The sequence below is a fragment of the Arachis hypogaea genome, chromosome 15, assembly GCF_003086295.3.
Source record: "Arachis hypogaea cultivar Tifrunner chromosome 15, arahy.Tifrunner.gnm2.J5K5, whole genome shotgun sequence".
Taxonomy (NCBI): Eukaryota; Viridiplantae; Streptophyta; class Magnoliopsida; order Fabales; family Fabaceae; genus Arachis; species Arachis hypogaea.
In genome coordinates this window covers 65,360,167-65,370,855 of record NC_092050.1, presented here as the reverse complement: position 1 = coordinate 65,370,855, position 10,689 = coordinate 65,360,167, and the positions used below count along the sequence as shown (strand labels likewise).

At 40.5% G+C, this 10,689-nt stretch overlaps 1 non-coding gene across 1 annotated transcript; it reads right to left on the bottom strand.

Annotated features, from left to right (window-relative positions):
- Positions 1 to 4,194: 4,194 nt before the first annotated feature.
- LOC112752607 (small nucleolar RNA R71) lies at positions 4,195 to 4,301 on the bottom strand. Its single transcript, XR_003177035.1, has one exon. It is a non-coding gene; the product is annotated as a small nucleolar RNA R71 (small nucleolar RNA).
- Between the last annotated feature and the right edge of the window lie 6,388 nt (positions 4,302 to 10,689).

Sequence of the window (10,689 nt, the reverse complement as noted above, 5' to 3'; positions counted from 1 at the left end):
ATCCACTATAAACCCAAGTGATGGGAGCTCTGATGAAGGGGATAGTGACGGTTCCGGTCCCAACTGCCCTTTGCGCATTGTTAGTAACACGGAGGACCGTGCTAAATTCTAAGTGTGGGGAGGTCGTTCGACCGATCTCCATGGGTAACAATCTTCTCCTTTCGACACCCATGGATTTATCTTTTGCTTAGTAGATTAGTACATTGCATACGTAGTTAGTCTTGCTTGTAAATATTCCTTGCATGATAGCTAGTCTTTATAGAGTTACTTGGTCAGAATAATGACTTCTTCCCCAAGAAACTGTGATTCCGGGGTACCCTACCAATTTTGAAAAATTTTTGTGGTAAACTTACTTTAAGAATGTATTTTGGAACATAGTGATTGAGCTAAGAACACAAGCATGTGAGTTTTGAGCCTATTGCGTGGTTGTATCTTCTAACCACTATTTTCCCGTTCTTGTGTCCATTATTCTCTCTCTATGATTGTAATCCTTGCTTTGTCTGATTCTATATGTCCATTACTTGTCTATGAATGTATTTACATGATTGAGGCCATCATTTCAATAGTCACTTTTCCCAATTGGCCTTGACCCTTTTATCTGCCATTGCTAACTAATTTTGAGCCCATGATAAACCCTTTTTGTTCTTAATTAGAGCACATCAACAACCCTAAGTGAAACAAAATGAATGTCCCTAAATTTGGATCCTTGATTAGCTTGGGTAAGTGAGGGTGTGTATCATTCAATTGGGATGGTATACTTGGGAACTTGGGTAGATATAGAGGTGTGTATTTGTAGTTGTAATTGAAAATTACGGGATTCGGGAACATACTCATGTATTGAATGATTGAACTATATGCATTGAAACTTGTGTACACGAAACCCCAGGAAAAAAGGGACCAAAAAAAAGGAGAAAGCAATGAAAGGGGACAAAAATGCCCCAAGACAAAGTAATAGTGACAATGCATATGGGATGTGAATTGAAAAGAATGCATGAGTATGCGAAAAAGTGAAACTCATGGGTAGTGATGCCAGGGCATTTCGGCCAGTTTCACTAATCTTTTCTTTACTGTTTTAGGGTAGTTTCATGCATTTTCTTAGGAAATAAGCAAGTTTTGGGTAGAAATTTCACTTACATCTTGATTCAAGCAAACATTGTGAATTTTATATGATTTCATGAGAATTATGCATGAATTTAATGACAAATTGGATGATGCATGACTCATAACTTAGATTAGAGCTTTGATGCACTTTATTTGCTTGATTTCAGGACAAAGGAAGCAAGGAAAAGCCACCTTAGTAGCCACGTTAGTCTAACTAACGTGACCACTAACGTGGAATAGGAGCTAGCTTGCAACGTTAATGAGAAAAGTGATCGCCAATAAAGTCTTCGAAGCCATCATAGCCCACGTTAATTACCACGTTAACTACATTAACGTGGTAGTTAATGTGGAGGAAAAGGAAGCTCCAAGCGTTAGTGGTAAAAGTGAGTGCCACTAACTCTCCAAAAGGGCAATTGGCCACGTTAAGAGTCACGTTAACTCAGTTAACGTGAACTCTAACGTGGAAGAAGAAGATAATGCCAACGTTAGTGACACTCACCTTTGTCACTAACGTTGGACAAAGCCCATATTGGCTACGTTAAGAGCCACGTTAACTTAGTTAACGTGAACTCTAACGTGGAAGGAGCAAGGAATCGCCAACGTTAGTGACACTCACCTTTGTTACTAACGTTGGACTAAGCCACTATGAGCCACGTTAGTTACCACGTTAATTACATTAACGTGGAAGCTAACGTGGAGGAAAGGGATGATGAACCAACGTTAGTGACACTCACCTTTCTCACTAAGATTGGATATGGCAATCAACACCACGTTAGTGGTCACGTTAATGTAATTAACGTGAGGCACTAATATGGGAAAGGGGCGTTTTGGAGCGTTAGCGATAAAGGTAGGTGTCACTAACACTCTCGAAGATTTGGCAAGCCTACGTTAAAGGTCACGTTAACTATACTAACGTGAACTCTAACGTAGGGAGAAAGGGGTACTCTCAACGTTATTGGGAAAGGTAAACTGCAGTAACGTTTGCAAAGGGCCAAGAGGCAACGTTAGTGGTCACGTTAGTGCCACTAACGTTGAAGTTAACGTGGACTATTTTGGGTTAGGAACGTTAGTGAAAAAGGTGATTGTCACTAACGTTCTCGACCCTACATTTTCACTTAACGTTAACACCACTAACGCCCTAAGCTAAAGTCCATGCCTACTGCATACTTTTTCTGCAAGTGAAGCTGAGCCCACTAAAGATGATAACTGCTTCAACTCAAGATCCAAAGGCCCATATCCAAGACTTGAAGAGCCAACTAGAAGATCAGAGGGGTAGTATAAATAGGAGTAGTTTTGAACTAGAGAGGAGCTTTTGGATTCAAAATGTACTCTCCATCTTTGCTTTCCATTCCCAGAGCCATGAATAACTAAACCCCTTTCATTGGGTTAGGGAGCTCTGTTGTAATTTGATGGATCAATAATAGTTTTCATTATTCTTCTTCTTTCTTTTCTCTTGATTTTACTAGAAAGCTTTCAATCTTCATCCAATTGGGTAGTTGTCTTGGAAAAGAAGCTATTCATACTTGGATCTCTTCGGAACCTTTGAAGAGGAATGAAGGGATCATGCTAGAAATGCTTTCTCATGTTGGACCAAATTGGGGGTTGGGAGGATATGGTGACATATAATTCTCCCAATACTTTGATTTGAAAATACATGTGATATAATCAGTGACCATACTTCATCTCTTCTCATGAGCAATTAGACCAAGGAATTGGCTATTGATGAAGATTTGAGAGATTGAATTACCAAGGAATTGGAATTCAATCATTTAAGATTGCCAAGGAGATCAATGAATGCATTGATTGAGGAAGAGATGAAAATGAACTTGATCCGGAGAATGCAACATTTCCTAAGCCCATTGAATCCCCCATTTCTTATCTTACCCATTCTCTTTACTTTCTGCCATTTACTTTCATGCTAAATTTCCCATTCTTCATTTAAGATTCTGCAATTTACTTTCCGTCATTTATATTCAGCTCTTTATTTCCAGCATTTACATTTTCTGCCATTTACTTTCTCGCCATTTAATTTTCTGAAATTCTCAAATCAAATTCTGCTTAGCTCAACTAGAACATTCCTCCAATTAAAGTTGCTTGACTAATCAATCCCTGTGGGATTCGACCTCACTCTATTATGAGTTTTTACTTGACGACAATTTGGTATACTTGCCGAGGGAAATCTATTGAGAGACAAGTTTCCGTGCATCAAGTTTATGGCGCCGTTGCCGGGGATTGATTTTGCATCAACAATGATTAAATTGGTGGATAACTAGATTGAGCATGTTTTTTTCTTTTGTTTGATTTAATTTCATTTGAGTAATTTACTTTCAGTCTTAGTTATTTTCTTCCCTTTACCCCTTACCCGTTTGTGGTGTTACCTGCATTTTTTTTTATTTAGTTAACTGACCCATTAACTGTTTGATATATTGTATCACTCACACTAACAGCATTTCTGCAGAGAATATTGTCTGCATCTATCTTTCTTGCTTGTGACTTGTGGGTTGTATGACAGGTAGAAGAAGCAGGTCTTCAACTTCCTTTGATTCTGAACCTGAGAGGACCTTCCTTAGATTGAGGAGGGAAGCAAGAGGAAAGAGAGTCATTAGTGCTGAGAAAGAGGAGGAGTATTTTGAACCAGACATGGATAAGAATATGAAAAACCATCATGAGGAAGAGGCTCACAACCATGGCAGAGAAGGCCCAGTGCATCATGCTGCGCAAGAGAGAAGAATTCTGGGATCTTACATCAATCCAAACCCAGGAAACTGTGGAAGTAGCATCCAAAAGCCAACCATACATGCCAACAACTTTGAACTAAAGCCACAGCTCATCACCCTTGTTCAGAACATCTGTTCATTCAGAGGAAGTGTTCAAGAAGATCCCAATCAAAATTTAACCACCTTCCTGAGGATATGTGATACTGTGAAGTCTAATGGTGTTCATCCTGACACCTACAGACTGCTTCTATTCCCCTACTCACTCAAGGACAAGGCATCTAAATGGCTGGAATCCTTCTCGAAGGAGAGCTTAACAACCTGGGAAGATGTGGTGAACAAGTTCTTAGCAAGATTCTATCCTCCTCAAAGAATCAACAGGATGAGAGCTGAAGTTCAAACTTTCAGGCAACAGGATGGTGAGACCCTCTACGATGCATGGGAGAGATTTAAAGACTTGACAAGAAGGTGCCCGCTAGATATGTTCAATGAATGGGTGTAGTTACACATTTTCTATGAAGGTCTTTCTTATGAATCAAAGAAGGCAGTAGACCACTCATCCGGGAGATCTCTGAACAAGAAGAAGACCATTGAAGAAGCCATAGATGTCATTGAGACTGTAGCTGAGAATGACTACTTCTATGCTTCTGAAAGAGGCAACACTAGAGGAGTGATAGAGCTGAACAACGTGGATGCACTGCTAGCTCAAAACAAGATAATCACCAAGCAGCTGGCTGACCTTACCAAGAAGATGGAGAGGAATCAAGTAGCAGTAATCACCACCTCAACAGCAGCTCAAGAAGGAGTGAATGAAGAAGCAGAGGGTGATCAGGAACAAGCCAACTACATTGGAAATCTACCTAGGCAGAACCATGACCCATACTCCAAAACCTATAATCCTGGTTGGAGGAACCACCCAAACTTTGGGTGGGGAAATCAACAAGACCAAGGCCAAGATCAGAGAGGCCACAACCCCAACAACAATGCAGCTCACCAATATTCCACACAGAGATCATATCAGCACTCACCTAACAACACACCTCAACACTCATATCAAAACCCAAATGGTCATTCTTATCCATCCAACCCCAACCCACCATCATCCGAAGACAGACTCTCAAGGATTGAGACTCTACTTGAAGTCATATGTAAGGAAGTCCAGGACAGTAAAGTATTCCGAGAGGAAGTGCGGTCCAATATGCAGAATCAAGATGCTGCCATCAAGAAACTTGAGACACAAATTGGCTACCTATTCAAGCAAATTCCCAGTCATAACCTGTGTAGCAACTCTGATCCAAACCCAAGAGAGGAATATCAGGCTATGAAAGAACTGAAGATTGATGGTTTAGAAGTTATAGTAAACTCTCGTTGCAAGTATAGTTACTAAACCAAGCAATCAACCTTTCTTACAAACGTTTTAGTTGTCACAAGTAACAAACCCCTTTAAAATTGATAACCGAGTATTTAAACCTCGGGTCGTCTTCTCAAGGAACTGCAGGGAAGTATGTTCTTATTATTGGTTATGAAGATTGTAAATTGGGGTTTTGAAGGTAGGGAGCAAGTAATTTAAATTACAATTAAAATAGGTAAAAGACTGTAAAATAAATAAATAACTGTAAAAACATACTTTAGGCAAGGTGTGAGAAATTGGAAGTCCTATCCTAGTTATCCTTATCAATGATAATGAAAATTGAACCTTAATTCCACTTAGTTAACCTTTGCTAGAGCAAGGGAAGGTCAAGTGACTAATTAGTTAGATCCTCAAATCCTAGTTAATCCCTAAGGAAAGATTGGGATTATTGAAGTTCAATTCAATTAGCAAAGATAACGATTATCAATCATATTGAGTTTGATAACTCCTGAGTTACTGATTTCTTAACCAAGACAAAAAGGGAAAAAGTAAAGCTACCGGAATAAAAATGTCTTCAGATTAATAAACTGAAATACCTCAAATAACATTAATTCAAAAGAGTAATCTTTAACATAGAAGAATTCATAAATTAAATTAAGAAAATAATAAAAGAAAAATTGAACCAGATAAAAAGAAACAATCCTGAAAGTAAGAGAAATCCTAATCTTAAATCCTAAGAGAGAGGAGAGAACCTGTCTCTCTAAGAACTACATCTACTCCAAAAATTATGAATATGAAAAGCATGATTATGAATGGATGCATTCCCCCACTTTATAGCCTCTAATCTGTGTGTTCTGGGCTGAAAACTGGGTCAAAAACAGCCCAGAAATCGTCGGAGAGGAAATCTGCCACGCTGGTATTTCGTCACTGCGATGCGTCCGCATGGAGCACGCGGTTGCGTCGCCTAGCGTCGAGGCAACTCTGGCATATTATATATTAAATCGAAGCCCCGGATGTTAGCTTTCCAACGCAACTAAAACCGCATCATTTGGATCTCTGTAGCTCAAGTTATGACTGTTTGAATGCGAAGAGGTCAGGCTGACAGCTTAGCAATTTCTCCAACTTCTTGTATTCCTTCCACTTTTGCATGCTTCCTTTCCATCCTCTAAGCCATTCCTGTCCTGTAATCTCTGAAATCACTTAACACACATATCAAGGCATCTAATGGTAATAAGAGAGGATTTAAACATAGGGAACTTAAGGCCAAAGAAGCATATTTTCAATCAAAGCACATAATTAGGAAGGCAAATGTAAAACCATGCAAATAGTATGAATAAGTGGGTAAAGAGTTGATAAAAACTACTCAATTGAGCACAAGATAAACCATGAAATAGTGGTTTATCAGGCTATCACCCTCAGAAGTGGGAAGGAATTGAAGGAAATTCCCAAGAATTCACAAGAGAAGAACTCAAATGAAAAGGAAAAGGAGCGAGATGAAGTCCAAATTCCCATTCCCAGTTCACAGCAAAAAGGAGAAATACTGAAGCCAGGCGTCCAAAAAGCTCCATACCCTCAGCAATTAAAGAAGAAGGGGGATGACAACCAGTTCTTAAGATTTTTGGAAATCTTCAAGAAACTACAAATCAACATACCCTTTATTAAAGCAATAGAGCAAATGCCGCTCTATGCCAAGTTTTTAAAGGAATTAATGACTAAGAAGAGAAGCTGGAAGAGCAATGAAACCGTGATACTAACCGAAGAATGTAGTGCCATTATTCAGCACAAACTACCCTAGAAATTGAAGGACCCTGGGAGTTTCCAGATCCCTTGCATTATAGGGAAAATCACAGTGGAAAAGGCTCTGTGTGACTTAGGAGCAAGCATAAATCTGATGTCAGTAGCTATGATGAGAAAAATGAGGATTGAGGAGGCTAAGCCAACAAAAATGGCCCTACAACTGGCAGACCGATCATTCAAGTTTCCTCATGGCATAGTAGAAGATTTGCTGGTAAAGGTAGGAGATTTCATCTTCCCAGCAGACTTTGTAGTGCTGGACATGCAGGAGGAAGCCAAAGCCTCCATCATCCTGGGTAGACCGTTCTTGGCCACTGTTGGAGCTGTCATTGACGTTCAAAAAGGTGAACTCACCCTGAGATTACATAATGAAAAGATGACATTCAATGTGTTCAAGGCCATGAGTTACCCACCAGAACCATTGGGAGAATGTATGAGGTTGGATTCACTGGAAGAGGCAGTACAGGAGATTTTTGAAGAAGAAGAACTTGAAGGGTTAATAGAGGAGGAATCAACATCTAGCGAAGAGGCTGCAACAGCAGAGATTCATATACAGGGTGCACCAAAGAAAGATAATGAAAAGATAGAAGCACCCAAAGTTGAACTCAAAGCTCTGCCACCCACTCTCAAATATGCATACTTAGGAATGAGTGAAAGTTACCCAGTGATCATAAACTCATCCCTCAGCTGAGATCAAGAGGATGAATTACTCCAAGTATTGCGAAAGCATAAGGATGCCATTGGATGGACCCTCGCTGACCTGAAAGGAATTAGTTCGGCCATATGCATGCATAAGATACTGTTGGAAGATGATGCCAAACCATCCATTCAACCCCAAAAGAGGCTGAATCCAGTCATGAAGGAAGTGGTACAGAAGGAAGTTATGAAGTTATGGCAGGGAGGGGTAATCTACCCGATCTCCGACAGCCCATGGGTCAGCCCCGTGCAAGTTGTCCCAAAAATGGAGGAATCACTGTAGTCCCCAATGAGAAGAATGAACTAATCCCTACAAGGACCGTCATAGGATGGCGGATGTACATAGACTACAGAAAACTCAATGAAGCTACAAGAAAAGATCATTTCCCCTTTCTTTTCATGGATCAGATGCTGGAAAGACTTGCAGGACACGCATATTACTATTTTCTCGATGGTTATTCAGGATATAACCAATTAGTGGTTGATCCGAGAGACCAAGAGAAAACCTCATTCACTTGCCCATATGGAGTATTTGCCTACAGGCGCATGCCATTTGGGCTATGTAATGCACCTGCAACTTTCTAACGCTGCATGCTCTCCATTTTCTCAGATATGATAGAAAAATTCATTGAAGTATTTATGGATGACTTTTTGGTATTCGGAGATTCCTTCACTAATTGCCTAAATCACTTGGCCCTGGTATTAATAAGATGTCAAGAGACTAACTTGGTCTTGAACTGGGATAAATGTCACTTTATGGTGATAGGGGGAATAGTTCTTGGCCATAAGGTTTCTAACCAAGGCATTGAGGTAGATAGAGCTAAGGTGGAACTCATTGAAAAATTACCCCCACCAAGTGATGTCTAGGCAATTAGGAGCTTTTTAGGGCATGCCGGCTTTTACAGAAGGTTTATTAAAGATTTTTCAAAGATAGCCAAGCCCTTAAGCAATCTCCTTGTATCTGATGCACCATTTGTCTTTGATGAAAAATGCATGCTAGCATTCGAAAACTTGAAAAAGAGGCTGTCCTCTGCCTCTATCATTTTCCAACCTGATTGGAACTTACCATTTGAACTGATGTGTGATGCATCTGATTTTGCAGTAGGGGCAGTGTTAGGGCAAAGGAAAGATAACTTAGTCCATGTGATATACTATGCCAGCAAAGTCCTCAATGACACTCAAAGAAATTACACCACCACTGAAAATGAGTTACTGGCAATAGTGTTTGCATTTGACAAGTTTAGATCATACCTCATTGGTGCCAAAGTGATTGTTTTCACAGACCACACAGCACTTAAATACTTGTTTGCCAAGCAGGAGTCAAAACCAAGACTGATAAGGTGGATCTTATTGTTGCAGGAATTCAATATTGAGATTAGAGACAAGAAAGGAGTGGAGAACAAGGTAGCCGATCACCTATCCAGGATCCCTCATGACAAAGGTGGAACACATGATACAAGTGTAAATGAATGTTTCCCAGATGAGTAGTTAATGACGGTTCACAAAGCACCCAGGTTTGCAAACATTTCCAATTTCAAGGCAACTGGGGCTTTACCTCCAGAGATCAACAAACATCAAAAGAGAAAGCTCATCAATGATGCAAAGTATTTTGTTTGGGATGAACCATATATCTTCAAGAAGTGTTCAGATGGAATCCTGAGAAGATGTGTTTCAGAAGAAGAGGGATGAGAGGTCTTGTGGAACTGCCATGGCTCGTGCTATGGAGGCCATTTTGGAGGGGATAGAACTGCAGCCAAGGTATTACAAAGCGGATTCTTTTGGCCCACCCTTTTCAAGGATGCCAAAGAACTAGTAAAGAACTGCAATGAATGTCAAAGAGCTGGAAACTTACCCAAAAGAAATGAGATGCCACAGAATTTCATCTTAGAACTGGAATAGTTTGATGTGTGGGGAATCGATTTCATGGTACCATTCCCAACCTCATATGCAAACAAGTACATCTTGGTAGCAGTGGATTACGTTTTCAAGTGGGTAGAGGCTATTGCAACCCCAACGAATGACAACAAGGTAGTCATGAACTTCCTCAAAAAGAACATCTTTAGCCGGTTCGGAGTCCCCCGAACACTCATCAGTGATGGAGGGAGCCATTTTTGTAACAGACCACTAGAAGCGCTCCTCCTACGATACGGGGTGAAACACAAGATTGCCACACGTTACCACCCCCAAACAAGTGGGGAAACTGGGATATCTAACAGAGAGCTAAAAAGGATTTTGGAAAAGACTGTAGGAGCATCAAGAAAGGATTGGTCGAAGAAGCTGGATGATGCTCTTTGGGCATACAGAATGGCATTCAAAACACCAATCGGGATGTCCCCATATCAACTGGTGTATGGAAAAGCTTGTCATTTACAATTGGAGCTGGAACACAAAGCCCTCTGGGCTCTCAAGCTACTAAATTTTGATATCGTTGCTGCTGGTGAAAAGAGGGTCTTGCAGCTGTAGGAAATGGAGGAGTTCAGATCTCAAGCCTATGAAAAAGCCAAGATTTATAAAGAAAAGGCAAAGAGAAGGCACGACCTCCATCTGGCACCCAGGAGCTTCGAAAAAGGACAGCAAGTGCTCCTCTACAATTCCAAATTAAGACTTTTCCCTGGGAAACTCAAATCAAGGTGGTCAGGACCCTTTCTTGTCACAAAGGTCTCGCCGGATGGACACATAGAAATCATGGAGGAAAGTTCAAAGAGGACGTTCACTGTGAACGGACAAAGGCTCAAGCACTACATGGGCAACATGGGGGAAAGCCCCAAAATGAAATATCGTCTCAACTGATGGAGAAATCGTCGAGCTAGCGACGCTAAAAGAGCGCTTCGTTGGGAGGCAACCCAACCTAAGGTAGTTTCCTTTTCATGATCATCTCAATAAAGGATATAAGCAGTTTCCCTCGTATTGTGAGGAGCCAAGTTTGGTGTTGCACACCAAACCAATCCAAGAGTGAATGTGTAATTCTAAGTTTGGTTTTCCACCAAAGATTTCAGTTAGAATCACATTAAACCTCTTCAATGGCAAGTTGCT